Raw genomic sequence first — 11,378 nt, forward strand, 5'->3', positions numbered from 1 at the left:
GGTAGGGGAGAGTGTAACCAGACAACACAGGATGGTGGTGTGTAAAACAAAGAGGACAAAGGCAGAGCAGAGGACAAAGTGGTGGAAGCTGAGAAAGGAAGAATGTTGTGAAGTCTTTAGGGAGGAGTTGAGACAGGCTATGGGTGGTCAGGAGGTGCTTTCAGTTGACTGGACAACTACAGCCAATGTGATCAGGGAGACAGGTAGGAGGGTACTTGGTGTATCATCAGGTAAGGGGAAAGTGGACAAGGAGACTTGGTGGTGGAATGAGGAAGTCCAGGAGTGTATACAGGGAAAGAGGCTAGCTAAGAAGAAGTGGGACACTGAGAGGACTGAAGAGAGTAGTCAGGAGTACAGGGAGATGCAGAGTAAGGTGAAGGTTGAGGTGGCAAAGGCCAAACAAAGAGCTTATGATGGGAAGATAGAGAACAAAGAGTAGAAGAGGTGACTGTTGTGGAACAGGAAGTAGAAAGTATTAGTAAAAGTGAGGTGAGAAGGGCGTTGAAGAGGATGAAGAGTGGAAAGGCTGTTGGTCCTGATAACATACCTGTGGAGGTATGGAAGTGCTTGGGAGAGGTGGCAGTAGAGTTTCTGACAAGTTTGTTTAACAAGATCTTGGAGAGTGAGAGGATTCCAGAGGAATGGAGGAGAAGTGTATTGGTGCCAATATTTAAGAACAAGGGAGATGTGCAAAGCTGTGGCAATTATAGAGTCATAAAGCTAATGAGCCAGACAATGAAGCTGTGGGAAAGAGTAGTGGAAGCTAGGTTAAGGGCAGAGGTGAGCATTTGTGAGCAGCAACATGGTTTCATGCCTGGAAAGAGTACATCAGATGCAGTATTTGCTTTGAGGATGCTGAAGGAGAAGTACAGAGAAGGTAATAAAGAGTTGCATTGTGTCTTTTTAGATTTAGAGAAAGCGTATGACAGGGTGCCAAGAGAGGAGCTGTGGTATTGTATGAGGAAGTCTAGAGTGGCAGAGAAGTATGTTAGAGTGGTGCAGGACATGTAGGAGAGCTATAAGACCGTAGTGAGATGTGCTGTAGGTGTGACAGAAGAGTTCAAGGTGGAGGTGGGTCTGCATCAAGGATCGGCTATGAGGGAACAGGTGGAGGAAAATTTGGAGAGGTGGAGGTATGCTCTGGAAAGCAGAGGAATGAAGGTTAGCCGCAGCAAAACTGAATACATGTGTGTGAATGAGAGGAACCCAAGAGGAACGGTGAGGCTACAGGGAGAAGACGTAAAGAATGTGCAGGATTTTAAGTACTTAGGGTCAACTGTCCGGAGCAATAGGGAGTTTTCAAAGGAGGTGAAGAGGCGGGTACAGGCAGGTTGGAATGGGTGGAAAAGTGTCAGGTGTGTTGTGCGATAAAAGAGTATCCAGAATGAAAGGAAAGGTGTACAGGACAGTGGTGAGACCAGCGATGCTCTACGGCTTAGAGACAGTGGCGCTGAAGAAAAGACAGGAGGCAGAGTTGGAGGTAGCAGAGCTGAAGATGTTGAGGTTCTCCTTGGGAGTGACAAGGATAAATAGGATCAAGAATGAGTTTATCAGAGGGACAACCCACGTTAGATGTTTTGGAGATAAAGTCAGAGGCCAGATTGAGGTGGTTTGGACATGTTCAGAGGAGAGATGGTGAATATATCGGTAGAAGGATGCTGAGGTTGGAACTGCCAGGCAGGAGGTCTAGAGGAAGACCAAAGAGGAGATTTATGGATGCAGTGAGAGAGGACATGAAGTTAGTTGGTGTGAGAGAAGAGGATGCAGAGGATAGGGTTAGATGGAGGCAGATGATTCGCTGTGGCGACCCCTGAGAGGGAACAGCCCAAAGACAAAGAAGAAGACTTTCATTACCACAGATGGTGCTATATGTATTTTAAACTTGTTAATAACTAATAAGACAGATAAGAAATTATTTTAAAAAATATATATCATTCTTCAAAAAATCATTAGTTCACCTTGAAATTCAACAGGTGGCGCTGTTGACTTGTTCTCTAACAATTAAAACAGACCTGGAGTGAAAACGCCGTCCTCTTTACTGCACTCTCAGCTGGTCCTGTTGTGAGGAACCACAAAGAAGCGTGAAGACGTGACGCCTGCAAACAATTAGTAGCTTAAAGAAGTGAAAGGAAGTGGTTTGTTTGTTATCAAATGTGATGGCGATGGTTGTTATTGCTGTAGTATAAAAGAAATAACAGCAGGTCCTTGTACAGGAATACTAAGAGCTAATGTGGTGCTTTTGTCCGTTTCTGTGGTACCAGTGCCCGGAAAAATAAACCCTGATACTGAACTGATTTACTGTCAGTTATTGACATTAACTTTCAAAATGACACTTCATAAAATAAACTCCTGTAAAGTCTGTGACCTTTAGGGAAGAATACCCTCATTATTGTTGGTTTTATTCATTCTGAGAATGAAACCAGAACTAGACTGAGTATATGATTCCAGTACAGTTATTCATTTATTATAAAACAGTTTACAGCACCTGCCTGAAACATCAAACTAATCAGGAAAAATAATAAAAAGGTGCATGTTAGAAACTAAACAGGACTTTTTTTTTTTAAATGAAAAACCAATCATAAAATGAAAGAATGAGACTGATAGGATCAAATATCTGAAAATTCTAACATTTTTAAATGAAAGCACAAAATGTATGTGGAAATGTACATGAAAGCTTTTTAAAGAACTAATATAAATTTTCTTTAAAGATAAAAAAATACATTTATGACACAATATGTTGAACTACAAAACAAATGTAAACACACAGTTGATGTCCAAGCATCCAATTACAAGCTGAGTTTAGATACTAAATAGGCAAAAAACAAGCAGAAAGTAATTAAACATTTATAATAAAAAAAACAGTAAAAAGTAAACAGAGAAAAGTAAAAAATTCTGTACACAATTAAAAGTACAATGTAAAAAGTTATGTTATGGTTTTACTTATATAAATAAATAAATATATATATATATATATATTAAAAATATAATGTAACATTTTTGCATCCTTATTTACAGTTGCATCAATCACACGCAAAAGAAGGAATAATAACCGGAACATCAGCAGATCAACAGTCTAGTAAAATAAATCAACATTTAGATGATTGGTCCAGGTCTTACTGAGGACACACGTGTCTGAGACAGGAATGTTTAACCGTCCAGAATGCAGAAGAAAGAAGTGGGATGTTTTCTCACACTCGGGTGGTGTGAGGTGCACACACACATTATTGTGGTGAGAACTCAAAGTGATTCTTGTAACTGCCCAGGATACATCTAGATATGAGTTAAATATATATTTAAAATTAAAGCTTGACTCTTACACACAAACTCTCTCTTTCGCTTTCCCTCAACATTCACAATTCAAAGGTGCTTTATTGGTCTGACAAATATTTACATTCGTATTGCTCAGAGATAAGGCACAAGAAAATAACAGAATAGATAGTCTAAAATAAATAAATACAAATAAGATCAAAAACAGAAAAATAAAATAGTACAAAGAGTTATAATAAATAAATATATATAAAGTAAAAGAGTATAGTTAAAGTCAAAGATAAAGTGACAATATTAGCAATATACGAAAAGGAAGGCATATAATAATAATAATAATAATAATAATAATAATAATAATAATAATAATAGTAATAATAACACCCTGAGTACCAGCAGCTGATCCACTTTGGTCGACTTTTCTTTCCTACAATTGATAATATCTCGATTTTCTTCTTTTTCTCTCTCTTTGTTACACAGCTCCTGCATGACTGCTGCATCCCACATAATAATGCATGTGTTCTGTTGTAAAACTCGGCTGTCTGAGTTCTGTGGTGATGTTTCCCAGTGTGTGATGATGTTTCCCAGTGTGTGGTGATGTTTCCCAGTGTGTGATGATGTTTCCCAGTGTGTGATGATGTTTCCCAGTGTGTGGTGATGTTTCCCAGTGTGTGATGATGTTTCCCAGTGTGTGATGATGTTTCCCAGTGTGTGGTGATGTTTCCCAGTGTGTGGTGATGTTTCCCAGTGTGTGATGATGTTTCCCAGTGTGTGGTGATGTTTCCCAGTGTGTGGTGATGTTTCCCAGTGTGTGATGATGTTTTCCAGTGTGTGATGATGTTTCCCAGTGTGTGGTGATGTTTCCCAGTGTGTGATGATGTTTCCCAGTGTGTGGTGATGTTTCCCAGTGTGTGGTGATGTTTCCCAGTGTGTGATGATGTTTCCCAGTGTGTGATGATGTTTCCCAGTGTGTGATGATGTTTCCCAGTGTGTGGTGATGTTTCCCAGTGTGTGGTGATGTTTCCCAGTGTGTGATGATGTTTCCCAGTGTGTGATGATGTTTCCCAGTGTGTGGTGATGTTTCCCAGTGTGTGATGATGTTTCCCAGTGTGTGATGATGTTTCCCAGTGTGTGGTGATGTTTCCCAGTGTGTGATGATGTTTCCCAGTGTGTGGTGATGTTTCCCAGTGTGTGGTGATGTTTCCCAGTGTGTGGTGATGTTTCCCAGTGTGTGATGATGTTTCCCAGTGTGTGGTGATGTTTCCCAGTGTGTGGTGATGTTTCCCAGTGTGTGATGATGTTTCCCAGTGTGTGATGATGTTTCCCAGTGTGTGGTGATGTTTCCCAGTGTGTGATGATGTTTCCCAGTGTGTGGTGATGTTTCCCAGTGTGTGGTGATGTTTCCCAGTGTGTGATGATGTTTCCCAGTGTGTGGTGATGTTTCCCAGTGTGTGATGATGTTTCCCAGTGTGTGGTGATGTTTCCCAGTGTGTGATGATGTTTCCCAGTGTGTGGTGATGTTTCCCAGTGTGTGATGATGTTTCCCAGTGTGTGGTGATGTTTCCCAGTGTGTGGTGATGTTTCCCAGTGTGTGATGATGTTTCCCAGTGTGTGGTGATGTTTCCCAGTGTGTGATGATGTTTCCCAGTGTGTGGTGATGTTTCCCAGTGTGTGGTGATGTTTCCCAGTGTGTGATGATGTTTCCCAGTGTGTGGTGATGTTTCTCAGTGTGTGATGATGTTTCCCAGTGTGTGATGATGTTTCCCAGTGTGTGGTGATGTTTCCCAGTGTGTGGTGATGTTTCCCAGTGTGTGATGATGTTTCCCAGTGTGTGGTGATGTTTCCCAGTGTGTGATGATGTTTTCCAGTGTGTGATGATGTTTCCCAGTGTGTGGTGATGTTTCCCAGTGTGTGATGATGTTTCCCAGTGTGTGGTGATGTTTCCCAGTGTGTGGTGATGTTTCCCAGTGTGTGATGATGTTTCCCAGTGTGTGATGATGTTTCCCAGTGTGTGGTGATGTTTCCCAGTGTGTGGTGATGTTTCCCAGTGTGTGATGATGTTTCCCAGTGTGTGATGATGTTTCCCAGTGTGTGGTGATGTTTCCCAGAGTGTGATGATGTTTCCCAGTGTGTGATGATGTTTCCCAGTGTGTGGTGATGTTTCCCAGTGTGTGATGATGTTTCCCAGTGTGTGGTGATGTTTCCCAGTGTGTGGTGATGTTTCCCAGTGTGTGGTGATGTTTCCCAGTGTGTGATGATGTTTCCCAGTGTGTGGTGATGTTTCCCAGTGTGTGGTGATGTTTCCCAGTGTGTGATGATGTTTCCCAGTGTGTGATGATGTTTCCCAGTGTGTGGTGATGTTTCCCAGTGTGTGATGATGTTTCCCAGTGTGTGGTGATGTTTCCCAGTGTGTGGTGATGTTTCCCAGTGTGTGATGATGTTTCCCAGTGTGTGGTGATGTTTCCCAGTGTGTGATGATGTTTCCCAGTGTGTGGTGATGTTTCCCAGTGTGTGATGATGTTTCCCAGTGTGTGGTGATGTTTCCCAGTGTGTGATGATGTTTCCCAGTGTGTGGTGATGTTTCCCAGTGTGTGATGATGTTTCCCAGTGTGTGGTGATGTTTCCCAGTGTGTGATGATGTTTCCCAGTGTGTGGTGATGTTTCCCAGTGTGTGATGATGTTTCCCAGTGTGTGGTGATGTTTCCCAGTGTGTGATGATGTTTCCCAGTGTGTGGTGATGTTTCCCAGTGTGTGATGATGTTTCCCAGTGTGTGGTGATGTTTCCCAGTGTGTGATGATGTTTCCCAGTGTGTGGTGATGTTTCCCAGTGTGTGATGATGTTTCCCAGTGTGTGGTGATGTTTCCCAGTGTGTGATGATGTTTCCCAGTGTGTGGTGATGTTTCCCAGTGTGTGATGATGTTTCCCAGTGTGTGGTGATGTTTCCCAGTGTGTGGTGATGTTTCCCAGTGTGTGATGATGTTTCCCAGTGTGTGGTGATGTTTCCCAGTGTGTGATGATGTTTCCCAGTGTGTGATGATGTTTCCCAGTGTGTGGTGATGTTTCCCAGTGTGTGGTGATGTTTCCCAGTGTGTGATGATGTTTCCCAGTGTGTGGTGATGTTTCCCAGTGTGTGATGATGTTTCCCAGTGTGTGGTGATGTTTCCCAGTGTGTGATGATGTTTCCCAGTGTGTGGTGATGTTTCCCAGTGTGTGATGATGTTTCCCAGTGTGTGGTGATGTTTCCCAGTGTGTGATGATGTTTCCCAGTGTGTGGTGATGTTTCCCAGTGTGTGGTGATGTTTCCCAGTGTGTGATGATGTTTCCCAGTGTGTGGTGATGTTTCCCAGTGTGTGGTGATGTTTCCCAGTGTGTGATGATGTTTCCCAGTGTGTGATGATGTTTCCCAGTGTGTGGTGATGTTTCCCAGTGTGTGGTGATGTTTCCCAGTGTGTGATGATGTTTCCCAGTGTGTGATGATGTTTCCCAGTGTGTGGTGATGTTTCCCAGTGTGTGATGATGTTTCCCAGTGTGTGATGATGTTTCCCAGTGTGTGGTGATGTTTCCCAGTGTGTGGTGATGTTTCCCAGTGTGTGATGATGTTTCCCAGTGTGTGGTGATGTTTCCCAGTGTGTGGTGATGTTTCCCAGTGTGTGATGATGTTTCCCAGTGTGTGATGATGTTTCCCAGTGTGTGATGATGTTTCCCAATGTGTGATGATGTTTCCCAGTGTGTGATGATGTTTCCCAGTGTGTGATGATGTTTCCCAGTGTGTGGTGATGTTTCCCAGTGTGTGATGATGTTTCCCAGTGTGTGATGATGTTTCCCAGTGTGTGGTGATGTTTCCCAGTGTGTGGTGATGTTTCCCAGTGTGTGATGATGTTTCCCAGTGTGTGATGATGTTTCCCAGTGTGTGGTGATGTTTCCCAGTGTGTGGTGATGTTTCCCAGTGTGTGATGATGTTTCCCAGTGTGTGATGATGTTTCCCAGTGTGTGGTGATGTTTCCCAGTGTGTGGTGATGTTTCCCAGTGTGTGGTGATGTTTCCCAGTGTGTGATGATGTTTCCCAGTGTGTGATGATGTTTCCCAGTGTGTGATGATGTTTCCCAGTGTGCGATGATGTTTTCCAGTGTGCGATGATGTTTCCCAGTGTGCGGTGATGTTTCCCAGTGTGCGATGATGTTTCCCAGTGTGCGGTGATGTTTCCCAGTGTGTGATGATGTTTCCCAGTGTGTGATGATGTTTCCCAGTGTGTGATGATGTTTCCCAGTGTGTGATGATGTTTCCCGTCCTGGCAGACCCTCTGGACAGAGATTTTGTCATCTTATCTGAGGTAATGGGTGGGAATAAACCCAAATGTTCTTTGTACATTGTTTGGGGTTTTTCCTTAGTGGATTTTGTTTTTACACTTCAAAAGGATGAGTTTTTTTTACCCTATTTACAAGAAGACTAATATTTGAAATCATCCATATCTCTCCTTCATAAACATGATCATAAGAAACATTTTTGTATTATATATGAAAAAATCTGACTTTCGTTAAGGGGCTTCAAATACATTTGCAAAATACGGGTCTCTTTTCTCCAGCCAGTTAGAAGGATGAGTTTTTACTCCTCCCTGACAGAAGTGACTCTCATGCTCCGGCTGAGTGCGTGAGCCTGGGCTGATTGTGTACAGACACTGTTAAACATGAGATGATTGTTGTGGGGTATCTTTTTAAAATGTATTATGATTATTGTTATTATTATTATTATTATTATTATTATTATTATTATTATTATTATTGTCAGGTTTGGTCAGGGGTTTGGGTTTTTCATATAGTGCATGTCTGTAATTTGTGGTATAACTTTTGTAAATACCCGATTGGCATGTTTTTGTAAAACCTAGTTAAAAAAAAAACCACAGTGTTAATTGATCAATTTGTCAATTGACAAATGAGTAAATGTTGCCATCATTTCCAAATACAAGAGATTAAAATTGACTAAACAAATAAAAACATATTAAAAGAGAGTATTGTGAGATATTACATTACAATAAATGAGAATTGGGCATGCATTAAAAAAATCAGATTAAAAATGGATGTGAAATGCTAAGAGATACAGTAAGCGGTTGGTGCTGGACGGTTTCCAGTTTTGTGTGAAATTAAGTTTCCGAGTCGCTCTGAAAACCCGCCACATGAGAGACCACTTCCTGATAAAAACCCCACGATAGAGAGAATGCAGAAGATTTTAGAACATTAAAAAACTCAGTAATAAACAGTATCTTTGCTAAGACACTAAAAGAAAAAGACACAAATCTTCGGTTGGTAATCTGTGACGTTAACCCTCCTATTATCTTTGGGGCCATTTTGACCCCATTCAATGTTTAAAGTCTTAAAATAAATGATTGACCTAATTTTTGATTGAAAGTATGAAAAACTCATATGGGAGTTGTAATGGACAATATAGGATGTAATGGACAAGTGAGTTCAGCTATTAACCTTTCTTAACAATCCAGGGTCCCACCTGACTATGAATGAATGTCTGGTCGCATTTTGTGGGCGTTGTTCTTTCAGACAATACATGCCAAACAAACCAGCCAAATTCAGTATCAAAATATGGTGCATAGTCCAGCTATGCCTGAAATATGCAAGTGTACACTCGTAAATCCCCTGGGGAAGAACCTGAAAACAATCAAGGCATGAGGGTGGTACTTGACATGGCTGAAGGACTGAATGGTCATAATATTACCCTAAATATATATTTGTTTTTACATTGTACGGCCTGGATGAAAAAATGCTGAAATGGAAGGCTACCATGTTGGGAACAGTGCGTGAAAGAGAAAAAAAATAATGAGAAAGAGAAAAGTCCTGCTGATGAGCACCATGCACAAAGATGAGGTCCTGATCACCAGAGAAGGCAGAAAAGTACAAATGGTTTTGGACTACAACGAGAGGTTGATAACTTGGACAAGGCCACAGCCATACATACAGCTGCTGACGCATGACTGCCTGTTGGCCCCTTCTGACTTTCTTCTACATCATTGATTTGAGGACCTACAAGGCCTTTGTAACAGGGAGTGAAATAAACAAGGCTTGAACAGCAGAAAACTGAGTTGAAAGAGGATTTTCTTGGTTTACATGTTGGTGAAACCTCATAATGAGAGAAGATATCCAAGATGAATGCATGCACTCTCTCATGGGTACAATAGTACATGTGGTACAGTAGTGGGCATGATGGTGATGATGGTGATGATGATGATGATGATGATGATGATTTTGTGATAAAATTGTGTTTGTGTTTTCCTGGGGTCATATTGACCCAGATAGCAAAAATAGTTTTTCATTCCAAATGTTATAAATAACAAAAATATATATTTAGATATAATAAAAAAATCATAAAACAGGTATTCTAGATTATATGTATAAGCGGGGTGGGTGGGGGTGTTGTTTAATTTAAGAGGGCTATTTAATTGGTCTACAAATAAACATGTAAGTACCTGACACATAAACTTGGATAACAATTTAAATTTTTATTAATTTTCTGAAGGTTTAAATTGACCCCCAGGATGAAAGATGTTGGTAAATTTGAAGGTAACATGAGGGTTAACAAGGAAATCTGGAAAGCGCAATGGCAGGGCTGTTTGTACCGCAGTCACGTCTCTGCTGAAGAGGCTTTAAACAGTTAAAGGAGGAAATGTAGACCGAAGCTGGTTTAAACAGCAGAAGGTGAGGTACAGAGTCCAGGCTCCGGCACTGTTAAGGCACGGAGCACGCGATCAGTCCCGAGGCTCCGCCCACCCACTTATCCGTTTACTGTATTAACATGATTAGACCCTGAGCACGCCGCAGTAAATGCATCAGCAGCAGTAGGAATGCAGAGAGCACGGCTCTGAGTCCAGCACAGCTCCAGGCTCCACAGCACTAGAGGACGGCAGGTTAATTAGCAGTATAGCGCTACTGTACATAGCTTTGTTTAAAAAAATAGAACTTCAAACTTTTTACTCAATTTAAAGTCATAAGTTCATGACGTTCTGAAATGTATTTAAAGTGCAAAAGTGGTACAAGTGCTCCACAAACAAAGCAGTGTATTAAATTTGCCATTAGACATGAATGTGCTAGGTATCTAAAGTTGTGAAATTTAGTAAAAGAACATTTCTCTCAGAATTATAGTAATTATAGTAACATGAAATGAAAATAATAAAGTGAAATATGTATGTTGTGATATTGCAGTAAAAGAAACTAAAACTGATTGTTAATTGATTCTTGTGTGAAACGTTATATATTTTCAAATCTTTTTCAACACCACTAAAGAAGAGAAGTTGAATGGAGATAAAACAGGAGGTAAATGTCAACCATTTCATTTGTTATGTTACAGAAGAGTTAAACGTGTAACCATTGGATCAAAGATAGGAATTAAAACAAGGCTTGAAATATTTCACTTTACTTATAATGAATCTCGAATATATGAGTTTCCACTAGAATATAATGGATTTGATATAGTTGATATTAATGTGTGAATAAAGTTGGGTATAATTTTTATACTTGGTGCGTTCAAGTCAAAGCGGGACCTGTTTACAGAATGACAGAACACAAGCTCCCTTTATTTCTCTCTATATATATTTATATATTTTCTTTATATATGAGGTTGTGTATTGTTCTGCAAGCGCAAAATGTCGACTCTCCACATATGAACTGTATAATGTTTGTGGCAGAAGTATTGTTTGTAAGACTGTTTGCTAATCAGATCAATTCAGCTCATTGTTTATGATCTTGTTACATGTCATTTGCAAAGTAAACCAGATTGAGGTTAGACTTTATGTCTTATCAGATTTGGCAAATAAATGTTGAATTAAAATGGTAATGTGTGTATCATTTCTTTGTTTATAATTTAGTATCATTAGATATATTCACCTAAAGTAAAATACTCCTTGAGTAAAGGGTAAATATAGTTACAAATTAAGTAAGTGGAACATATTAATTCTGTGATAGAGCAGTATAAATTAAATTCAGTTAAAATATTTAGTAAATGTAGCACATCTGTTTGTTAAATAATAGTCTAAATTTCAGTTTCTTCTACCCTGCATTTCAATTATCTATACTCAATTATTCTACTCATTTTCACTTAGGGATAACCATTA

The sequence above is a fragment of the Clarias gariepinus genome, chromosome 19, assembly GCF_024256425.1.
Source record: "Clarias gariepinus isolate MV-2021 ecotype Netherlands chromosome 19, CGAR_prim_01v2, whole genome shotgun sequence".
Lineage (NCBI taxonomy): Eukaryota > Metazoa > Chordata > Actinopteri > Siluriformes > Clariidae > Clarias > Clarias gariepinus.